At 56.7% G+C, this 11,523-nt stretch overlaps 1 protein-coding gene across 3 annotated transcripts in view; it reads right to left on the reverse strand.

Annotated features, from left to right (window-relative positions):
* PIK3R5 (phosphoinositide-3-kinase regulatory subunit 5) overlaps window positions 1-10,031 on the reverse strand; it is a 64,257-nt gene extending 54,226 nt beyond the window's left edge. For 2 of the 3 annotated variants that reach the window (XM_044249079.1, XM_044249077.1), the window contains exon 1: window positions 9,380-9,449. The gene's annotated coding sequence lies outside the window, so the exon portion shown is untranslated. Of the gene's footprint in view, window positions 1-9,379; window positions 9,450-9,980 lie in introns of those variants that run through there. The other variant, XM_044249078.1, reaches the window with a different exon arrangement.
* Between the last annotated feature and the right edge of the window lie 1,492 nt (window positions 10,032-11,523).

Raw genomic sequence — 11,523 nt, forward strand, 5'->3', positions numbered from 1 at the left:
TCTGTAAATGGACATTAGGGTAGATTCCAGCTTTTGATAGAGTGCCATTTTTTTTTAAAGATTTTATTTATTTATTTGACAGAGAGAAATCACAAGTAGACGGAGAGGCAGGCAGAGAGAGAGAGAGGGAAGCAGGCTCCCTGCTGAGCAGAGAGCCTGATGCGGGACTCGATCCCAGGACCCTGAGATCATGACCTGAGCCGAAGGCAGCGGCTTAACCCACTGAGCCACCCAGGCGCCCTAGAGTGCCATTTTTTAAGGGTTTTCAAAAGAGCTCAGAAGGCATGCTTGCCACACAGAGAAGATTCAGAAAGACCTCAAACTAGTGGGGTCCAAACGTGGGTGAGACTCCTAATTGTCCTCCTACATCCTTTTTTCTTTCTTCTATAATAATATAATGTTTGGATATTTTAGATTACATTTCCCAGATTCTCTTGTAGTGAAGTGTGGCCATGTGGCAATATTCTGGCCATCAATACAGGTATATATTGAAGAATGCAATTTCTACATCGTGCCTTTGAAAGGAAGAGGCATGCCTCCTTCCTTCCCTTTCTTCCTCTTGCTAGCTGGAATGCAGATATGATGGCCATTGCTAGGCAGCCATTATGCACCATGAGATGAAAGCCACATATTCAGGCAGGCAGATCAACAAGATGGAAGGAGCACAGGTTCCCAACCTACGAACCTGTCACATAAAGTCTGGATGGCTTATGCTCAGCCTATTACATGAGAGCATACACCTCCTCTACAGCAAGCCCATCTCTGTGTATCCCCCACAGGGACTGACTTATGTAAAGGTCAACCATTCTTTGGAGCAAACTGGGTTGGCCAGCTAATACTGAAGCAATTCAAGTTCAGAGGGTATGGTTTTGAGAGACTCTCCTACTGGTTGGGTAGACAGGACCACACAAATACAGCCTAGACTAACAAAACTTGTCCTCCCGAAATGAGATCGGATGGTTTTGTGAACAATTACATTCCCAAGGCATACCTATGAAGACAATAAAGATCAGTGATTTCCTGGGGTGGCAGAAAAGGAAGAAATAAATAGGCAGGGTACAGAGGAATTCTAGGACATTCAAAATGCTCCGTGTAAGATTACAGTGATGGCTATGGGTCACTATACATTTACCAGAACTCAAAAAAAGCCCAACACCAGGAGTGAACCCTGAGGCATTTGAGGGTGACTGTGATGTGTCAACAGAGGTTCATCCTTGAATAAAAAGGTACTATCCAGTGGATGATGCTGAGAACAAAGGAAACTATGCATGTGTTGGGCGGGGGGGAGGGAGGGATTATACAGGAAATCTCTGCACCTTCTTCCCAATTTTGTTGCAAACCTGAAATTGCTCTCAAGAATTAAGTCTTTATTTTAAAAAAATGATAATCCTGTTGCCGCCTCCATGCACTGGGCACGCTGTAGGAGTAACAGGCAATGAGTAATCCCTGATCTTTGAAAGCACTGAATGGGGAGGAAGACAGGGGGGAAATCGGACTCTGAGAGGCTGAGCAGTGGACCCGAGGTGAGACTGTCCCAACCCAATCCCTTCAACAGAGCCCGTACGGGAGCCCTGATGGGGAGCCGACAGAAGGAACCTTGGTCCAAGAAGGGGCATTCTCCACCCACCTTGGGGCAATGCTGCACAATGCCTTGGGCCAGGGGGAGAACAGGAGAATGGAGAGTGGGTGGCACCTCCTTCTTTATCCACAGCCTCCAACATAGGGCCATGCAGTCTTGAGGGCCTGCTTCTGCCATCTCCCACAAGTCCCAGCACCTTGTTTTTCCAGCTGACTTGGGAATCTTCTAGAACCTTCTAGTCTTCTCCCAACCCCATACAGCTAGCACTGCACAGGCCTGAGCTCCTTAGCATCACTAGCTAAGAAATATGTTTTCTGGACCCTCCCCAAGGCCACGCCCTCAAATCACCTCCCTCGGCCAACTTCTGCCTCTCTAATGTAGGGGTTTTATGACCAATTTCTTTCAAAGTCATACCCTTGCTTTTCGTCCTTCCTTTGTGTATTAGAGCACCTTATCCCCAAACCAGTATCATCACGCCATGCCCTGCAGGCCGATGTGACGTCACGGGAGTCGTCTGTACTTCTGCCCTGCTGCTGGCCAGCTCATGGATTTGGAGGAAGAATTCACTGCAGAAAACATCTTCGGGGCACGAGAAGTCAGGTGGCTGTGGTGAGCCCCATCTCTGATCACCTGCTTGCTAGAGAGGGAATGCCAGAATATTCCTATCCCCAGGGCCACCAGAGTCCAGGGCACCTTAACAGACCCATCCAGATGCTACTGTAGGGTCGCAGGCACAGTAAGGAATCCTGGACGCAAGCCCCTTGTGCTCTTCTGTGGATGGTCCCAGGCTGCGAGGGGGTGCCCAGGGCCACTGGCACAAATGTTTGAGGAGGCAGACAAGGCCAGTCTCAGCCCCCTCGGCCCTTCTCTCGGGGGGCAGGGGCAGTGGTGTCACTGCCCAAGTTGGAAGGATCGGGATAGGCGGGTTCTCTCTCCTGGGGAGTCTTTCCCACTGCTTTCTCCTCCCCAGAAATCTCTCTTTCCTCTCCAAAGCATTACTCCCTTTCAAAGGTGGGAGAAAAAAAAAGAAAGGGAAGAAAACCCGAACCTCGTCATCCGTTGCTTGCTCCAACCCATCCCCCTGCTTGGGAGTGACCGAGGGGAGTCTCTAAAGGGTTCCTCCTCGACTAGCAGACCCAGGATCAAGAACAATGCTTTATAAGCCATAAAGGGCGATATGCAAACTAATATCAGTTACTGGTAGTATTTGACTTTCTGTCGATTTAAAAACTTGAGTTCTATGCCTCCCTAGGCCTCCTCCAGGGTCAGCACGGCCGGGCCCCCCTGGGGAAGGTTGCAGAATCGCCAGAAATCCTCCCAGCATTTCTCCCCCCTGAAAACGGGGCTCCTGATTGCCCCACAGCCCGCCAGCAGGCAGGACAGGAAGCTCCTTTATCTTGTAAACATCGTGTTGCAAACAGACACTTGACTTCCCTAGGTCCCTGTAGAGAAGTGGCCCCAGGTCTGGGAGTGACTTGCGTGGGGCTGGCTCCCCGGGGCTTCCCCACCGTCAGACTTCCAGAACGGCTTGTCTTATGTCTGACTCACATGGAGGGCGGACGCAGGTTCCCAAGGAGAGGGCTCTCTGCACGTGAGGTTTGCCGGGGCCCCTGGGGCCTGGACGAACCCCCCCAGAAGGGGACATCTGCCTTGTCGTCCAGGAGGGCAAAGACACAGTATTTTTGCTCCTTCGGATGCACTACAGAATCCAGTGCAGTGCCTGGAGGGTGCAGTCCCTGGGTCGCGGGAGGACTGAACCCCACGAGATCTCAGATGGGGGTGTTAATCACCTGTCACCCAAGGCTGGGGCCCCAGGCTTCCTCTGTGCAGCGGCTCAACTGGCCAACACGGACAGAGCATGCCAAATCCTGGCCCGCTGGACACTGGGGAGAAGGGGCTGAACATGACAGCTGGGGGGGGGGGTGTCTCCTCATTGGGAAGATAGGGGAGAGGCAAGAATGCACATTAGGTACTGGAGAAACTGAGGCTGGCAGCCTGGCCAGAGGAAGGGGTGCGTGTTCAGGGGGAAAGAATCCAAGAGCCGGACTTGGGGTTGACATCTGAATGTCCACCAAGGACTCTGGGCTTTTCCTGTGAGGCAGGGCGTCCCCAGAGGCTTCCAGAAGCTTCCGAGCCTGGTGGTGAAGGGGTTTTTGTAGGAAGAGTCTGCTGCCAGAGCAAGGAAGGCCCACGGGCGGGACTGTGAGGAACAAAAGCTGAATGGCGTGTGGCAGAGCGCGCAGTGGGGAAGTGAGAGAGGCCAGGACCCCAGGCGGTGCCATGACGTGGGCCGGGGAGCGGAGAACGGGAAGATGGAGGGAGGACCCAGAGGTGACTCCAAGGTTTCATGTCTGGGAGGCTGTTGTCAGCAGAGACAAGAATGGGGAAGTCCGCAGAGGAAGCCCACTTTGTGGGTGAGGAGCTGGGCTCCTGACAGGGGGTGAGCTTGACATAGTGCGAACAGCAGGCCTGGGCTTGGACATACACCTGCAGGAGAGGGACACGGACGTGCCCGGGGATGGCTGGGAAAGGAGGTGCGGGTGGGAAGAGAGAAAGCTCCAGGGGAGCTGTAGGCATCAGGGGTCTCGGAAACTCCCGGGAGCCCTACCAGCTGGGACGCAGCCACTGGAATTCACCATCAGGCAGCTGCCAGTGACCTTGGAGGGAGCCATCCTATAGAGAAGGCTGGGTGGAAGGAGGCATGGCACAGCCAGGGTCTGAACGTGGCACCCGCCCAGGAAGGTGACCCTCCACGTAGGGCTTGATGGGTGTCCTTCCCCAGCTGTTGGAAGGAGCTAAGAACAAGATAGACCCTCCCACAAAAGCCCATGCTTCAGCACAGGGTGTGGGCGAGGGTCTCCTGCCCTGGATGGCTACACTTTTCTGACCCCCAAAGCGGCCTTGCTTGGGAGGAACAGGCTGTGGGATTTGTGGGGGAACTGGGCAACGTCGGGATTTTGTCTGTTCAAGGCCACCGAACTCCTTAAATTCAAATTCCATTCTCAGAACTACTGATCTGTATTCAACCCGTCAGACACAGCCGCTAGGATTTGGAGAACTAGAGACCTGGGAACAGAGCAGCCTTGGCCTCCTTTCTCACGGCAGTCCTGTCTACACAGGACATGTATTTCCCCTGAATGCTTCCCCCTGACAGGGAACTCATTACCGCAAGGCCACCCAGTCTGTTGTTGATCTGCTCTGAATTTGTCCACGATGTTCCCTGCACCCAACTTGAGGCCTGTTTAGGTCTTATTTTTGGCTTCCTGAGGACCGGCCCTCACAGAGCAGGCTGCCTTCGCCTTTTCCTCAGGACACTGCCCTCCGAACATGTGGAGATAGATACGACTTGTCCCTGGGGCCCTCTTCTTCGAGGAGAGCCTCTCGGTCTCTTTGGCATGACGTCATCACCGTCTTGGCTACCTGCATCTGCGTAGGACATGGTTTCTCAGCATCCCCGGCAGACACGGCCCCTTGAGTGGAACGGGGCTACCCCGTTGCTAAAGAGCACGGGAAGCAAGGGCTTGGAATTCGTGGCTGACTGCTAGAGGCCAAGAATCAAAGCCGGGAGCACAGATATGTGTGTGGAAGGCTCAGGAAGGGAGACGAAGAGGGGATGACAACCCCCAGAGGCCAGGATGCGAGAGCAGAGGGACTAAAGACCAGAGCTGCCAGCCCCGGGGTACAAGAGATGAGTCTATCCCAAAATCACTTGGCAGAGCCTTCACTCCACCCGTGAGGACAGCAGGACAGAGAGGGATGAGGGGGGGTCGACCTTACTCAGGAGTCAGGATGCCAAAGTCCGAAAGAGGTTCCGAGCAAGTCAAACCTGGCACTGCTTGGAAAGAATAAAATACCTTGACCAGACAGACAGAGTTTGCTCTAGAAATGCAGGACGGGCTCAATCCAAGGAGCTAATGACATCATGTGTGACACAAACCTCCAGCAAGGGAAAAGGCTACAAGAGCATCCTGGTAGACGCAGAGGGAAGTATTCTATAGACTTCCCTCCCATTCATGCTTCCAAAAGTCCTTAGTCATGAGGAACTGAAGGAAACCTCCTTGAGGTGGGACACTTGACCGGACCCACGAATCAGAGAAACAAAGCCCCGGGCTCGGGCCGGTCCCTGGGCACTCCGGGAGCCGGGACCATCTGCAGCACTGGCCAGGACGGAGCAGAGGGCTTCTTGTAAGGACGTCGTTAGCAAAAGTGACGCTCTTTTGTCATCTTGAAAATGGCCTGAATTCAAGACTTGATGAGAAATTCAGAAAGCATAAGCATGGTGGGTGGGGGGAGGGGGGTGGAGAGAACGGTCAGGAAGTTCACCCCCTGTACCCACACCCACCACACACATTTGGGTTTTTTTAAGATTTTATTTATTTATCAGAGAGAGAGAGCACAAGAAGGGAGAGGGGCAGGCAGAGGGAGAAGCAAGCTTCCCACTGAACAGGGAGCCCGATGTGGGACTCAATCCCAGGACCCTGAGATCATGACCTGAGCCAAAGGCAGACACATCACCGACTGAGTCACCCAGGTGCCCTGAGCCTGACCATTTATGGAAAACTTTGAAAGAGAGAGGGAGGGAAATTATATATGTAAGTGGACGCACACGGACTTCATGGTTCTGGGTGGACAAGGAGAATGTGGGGGAGGAGGGTGACCGGATAGCAGAAAACCAACCTTTCTTAACTCTGTAAGGGCAGTGGCTCCGGAAAGGGACAGAACGCAAGCCCAGCGGACAGTGGCGCACAGGGGCTCCCGTTGCTGCTGGGCTATGGAGGCGGAGGCCTCCTGCCAGAAGCCCACGGAGACAGCGGTGACACATGCTCCCTGCTGATGGTCAGGGCAGAGGAAAAGGGAAGCACCAGTAATAGCACTGATGGCCTCAAGGGCTGAGCGCCTGCTCTACGCTGCACAGCTATGCCTGGGCCCAGCGACCTGCCTAAGGGCAGGGATTGCTGTGATCCGCATTCCTGTGTCTCTCTGCCTTGGATCTCTTGGGTCTCACGGTGAATAGAACTTCACTAGGAAAGCCTTTCCTTCACCCCCCCCCCCCAAGCTACAGGGGAGCTCCCTTTGTGTAAAATCACAGGCCCTGCTAATTCTCACCATTGTGATGATGGGAAGCGGGTCGAAGTCCCGGCCACCTGACGAATCACACGAGGGCAGGACACAGGGTGGCTCGGGACGCCTAGAGGGAGCCCAGCCCCTGCCCGGCAAACAGAAGGTGTTCCGTGAAGAAATGTGCTGAGCCAGGGAAAGGAAGGTGGGAGCTCAGGAAAGGACTGCAGAGAGCACCTGTTACACACCCGTCACACGCCTCCATGCAGATGAGAACGGACATCCCCAGGGACGTGTGCGGATGGACCCAAAGTCATGTACCTGGAGGTGCAAGAGACTGGCAGGAACAAGGCCAACCAAGTATGGGAGGCAGAAGCCCAGACGCCACCTTCTGCCCTCACACCCCAGCCCCTGCCCCCAACAAGGAAACCACACAGCCTCATTTGCCTGGGTCAACAACAGCAGGGAGAAGACTCCAGAGGACACGAAAATGAAAAGCACACCCCTCCCTCCTGACCCCACCCTCCTGCAGGCAGGCAACTCCCATTATTGGCCTGCACGGACTTCAGGCCTCTGACATCTTGGGGAGCGGAGCGGGGGGTTCACGGTGACAGCTTAACAGCCACACAGAGGGTCAGGTGGCTCAGGTGAGCAAGCCAACACGCTGCTGGTCAGACACTGTAGGCCAGAATGGTTGGTGGTCCGGCAGAAGGACACACAAGGTGTGGGGAGGACGGGGGGGTAGCCAGGGCTGGGGAGTGGAGAGCCAGTGGAAGAAAAGACGTCAAAGATGATGAGGTTTGAATGGGGGGATGGAGTCACAGTCCACTGGGCGGCAGAGGAAGGGAAGAGCAATATACGGAGAAGGAAGAGCGGGTACAAAGGCACTGGGGTTTGCCCGAGCCTCCGGAGAGACAGCAGCAGGGTGGCCCTGAGTTGGCTGGTGGGAGACCTGGCTAGCCATGCCAAGGAGTACAAGCCTTCTCCAGGGTGTGGTGGCAGGTCTGAAGGGTTCACAGTCAAAACTCTTACTCCGATTTGTTGCCTTATGTGATCATGGCCATAGGAGCAAAGCTGAGCAGGGAGCTGGTGTAAAGCTGGAAACAACTGCCCCAACCCACCAGACCCGAGAAAGAGCTCTGAGCCACCACCAGTCACCCACTGTGTCCTCACACTCAGCCCCCACCATGCTACAGCTCTATCGCCCTTATCCAGAAGGCACCTCACTGAAACCCCTGGTTATCCAGAACCCGGCCATGAGCCTGGAAGCAAACAGGAAAGACCCATGGTGGGCCACCACTCATGCCCCCAAAATCACTATTCTGTGCATTGCCAAAAAAGAAATATTGCTGTCCGTTGTCAAGGTAAGCTGCATCTTGATTTTCAAGTCATTAAAATGTACGCCTGGGTGGCTCAGTGGGTTAAGCCGCTGCCTTCGGCTCAGGTCATGATCTCAGGGTCCTGGGATCGAGTCCCGCATCGGGCTCTCTGCTCAGCAGGGAGCCTGCTTCCCTCTCTCTCTCTCTGCCTGCCTCTCCATCTGCTTGTGATTTCTCTCTGTCAAATAAATAAATAAAATCTTTATAAAAATATATATATATAAAAACACGTATGTCTTCAATCCCCAGACTATCCTAACACATCATATGTGTTTGCTCTAGGAACATCTCATCTTCCCTTGGGGACAAGTCAGTGTAACCCCTTCTGTGTTCCCTCCCATACACATCTACACCAGACGCTCCCCTGAGTGACTGCTTATCACTATCTGGCCTCTCTAGAAGTTTCCTCTCTTAAGACGCTGTGATCCAGACCTTGAGCCCACCCACAGCTGAGCCAAGCAAGACTCTGGCTCCCAGCGATCCCACAGGGCTGGCCAGGTGAGCCCACTGGGTGAGCCTCTTGGAACGAAGGCAGAGTCAGCAAGGACTTGGGGACAGAAGATAATCATCTCCCTCTTAAGCTGGAGATGTTGGGGAGGGGGGTACTTAAAATCCCAATGAGGCCCAGCATACAAAGACCCCAAGCCTGCCTGTCCCTACAGTCCTGGGTGCTTATGCTTCAAAAGGTAAGGAAGGGTCTCCTGAAAAGAGAGGGTACCCAGGAAAAGAGAGGTTGACCATTGGAAACCTTCTTTGTCTTCCTGAATGCACAGGGCGGTGGGCCCGCTGAGGAAGCAGGGAAGCTCCTGATCTGCATACTGGTGTTCTGCAAACACCCAGGAAGCAGCTCCATGTGCAGCTCGAATTGTCACACTTTTCTCATGGAATCTCCCCACAGCCCTGGGGAGGCCACTGTTAGAGCCCATTTTACAGAGAGGGCAACAGGGCTGCGTGGGGGAGGGGCAGAAGATGCTCAAGGTCACACAGCAAGACACCCGGGGGGCGGCAGCTCAAGTCTCCTTTCCACATGGCACAGGGTTCCCCACCAATGGCTCCAGCGCCTCCCTAAAGGAGCTTATTCAATTTTTAGAAAACTACAGATTGCAGACCTCGCCCCCGCTCCCGCGCCTCCCGAAGAACGGGTCTGGGGCCTGGGGGCTGTGTGCTGTGACAAGCTCTGGGAACCAGCGCCTCACCAGGTGGCCCAGGCCAGGAAAAGATGCTGGCGACAAGATGCAGCGACCACCGGAGGGAGGAAGGTGGCGTGATCCAGAAAGGGGCCTTCCGGGCAGACCTGGCCTACTTTTAGCCCTCATTTCGCCCAAACCCACCCCTCCGCTCTGCTCTGAGGCTTTTCACTCACTTGATACCACATCCTGCAGCTTTCATCTCGCGTTCCTTTTCCCTCCGAACCATCCAACCACGGCCTTCCTCCTGCTGACCTGCACCTCTCGCTAATTTACTCCCGGGGCCTGGGCTGGGCCAGCGCGCGGGCGCACACACCTGCACGCACGCACCCGCAGACTCACGCGGGGACACCCGGGTGTAAACACGGCTCCTGCCACCGCGCCCACGAGCGGTGCTGCAGAAGTGCGGCCGGAGCCGGGGCACCCCCGCGACGCTCGGGTCCTGGCGGCGACGCCCACGCTCATCGCGACCGTCCCCAGGCGGAGCGACGCGGGCTCCTGACCCCCACTCGGGCCGGTCTTCGAGGGAGGAGGGAGGACGCGGCCACACGCACGGCCCCGGCGTTCGACAGTGTCCCCCCCGGGGCGCCCCTTCTGTCTCCGGGAGTACCGGGACGGTCGCGTCGCGGCCTCGCGTGTCCCCGGGCCCGGATACAGCAGGACTGCCCAGCCCGCCCGCGGCGGACACCGCTCTCAGAGCCCACTGCTCCCCGACGGTGCCCACGCTCCTCTCCCCGCACCTCCCCGCGCGCCCTCACCGCCCGCCCGGCCACGCACCTGCAGTCCCCGCCGGGCCCCGAGCCCTCCAGCGGCGACTCCCCGCGGCTCGCGTGCGGTCCGGACCACCGCGCCGGGCAGGATCCGCACGGCGAGTCTCAGCACCCGCCCGGGCTGCGCTCCTACTGCGGCCGGGGGGCGGGTCGGGGGCGGGGTCAGGCGGGTGGGGCGTAGCCATGCGAGGTGGGGCTGGGGGCGGGGCGGGGCGCCCAGCGGGTCTCTAGTGCCACCTGGCGGCCGGGGCGCGCGGGCGAGGGGCCAGCGGGCCCACGCATCCTCCGAGCCCCGCTGGCCCAGCGCAGCGCCTGAGCCGCGGCCCCAGGGTGGAGCGCGTCGGTCCTGGAAGGGACAGGCCCCGCGGGTGGACGGCCGCGGCCGGAGGGGCCCCGAGCGCCACCGACCCCCCGGGAGTCAGGTGCGGTCGTGTCCCGGGGAGCGGAAGCGCGGCCTCGGCCCCGCAGGAGGGGTGGGCGGAGCCGGGGGGAGGCTTGGGTGGGGGCTTCGGGGAAGGAGGAGAAAGGGGAAGCTCTGTCGAGCTGCTTCCTTCTCTCGAGGCGACCCAGCGCCCCACTTCCTCCTACTACTTCTATTTTCTTTGGGCGCTCTTAACCTTTACAATGCCTGCACCTCTGGTGCGCAGACGCGCGCGGGACCCCCAGCCTCCGGGCTGACTCCCATCCCCTCCCCCGCCGGTGGCTGTCACTCGGCCCTTTCTCAGCCCCCGTAGCGGGTCGCCTCCAGAGTCCAGACCCTATTCTTGACCCTTCGGTTTCCCCCACAGACGCCGCCGCTAGGAAGAACTCCGCAGGGAATCGTGCCCTGTGCCTCGCTCCCACCCTTCCAAAATGGGGCTGGGGGAGGGGTTGTGCCGGCAGCCCTGGCGAGGCAAGAATAACCCTTGATTGCAGAATCCGCGCAGGGCCAGGCTGAAATTTCCACTTCCACTGTTGAATGGGACTCCTGTGTCACAACAGCTGTTGAAGGCGCATGAAACTGGCCACAAGGTCAGACGTTACTGTGGGTCAGAAGCCACACCCCTACCTGAGGCTTTGAAAAGATGTGAACACAGTGACTTTTCTCTTCCTGACTCCCAAAATACCAAGAAAAAGCAACTTCCCCAAAGGCACAGAAACAGAAAGTACCCTCGGGCGAACACGATGGTCTGGTTCTAGTCTGCAGTTAGGTCTGGAAGGGCGCTCAGAGCCGGTACTTGGATGCGTCATCCACCCCCCCACACCCACACACACACACACACGCAAGCCACCATGTCACAAATAAGGAACCCGAGCCACAAAAGACTGAGAGGGCACGCTGAGGTCACAAGACTTGATAAGGGTGGGCACAGACTCTAGTCTCCCCAATCCCTACTCTTTTCCACCCCAAAAATAGGAGAAGGGGGAAGAGGGAGACAGCCCAGAGGTGGCCAGGGTGGGACGCTGGGGTGGCACTGCTCTGGAATCAGGAACTGAGTCGCCAGGATGGCATAGTGTAGCCCGGATTGACGTGTTGGGTGGTGAGGTCACTTGCAAGGCTCAGGAAGACA

The sequence above is a fragment of the Neovison vison genome, chromosome 5 (genome assembly GCF_020171115.1).
Source record: "Neovison vison isolate M4711 chromosome 5, ASM_NN_V1, whole genome shotgun sequence".
NCBI classification, from domain to species: Eukaryota; Metazoa; Chordata; class Mammalia; order Carnivora; family Mustelidae; genus Neogale; species Neogale vison.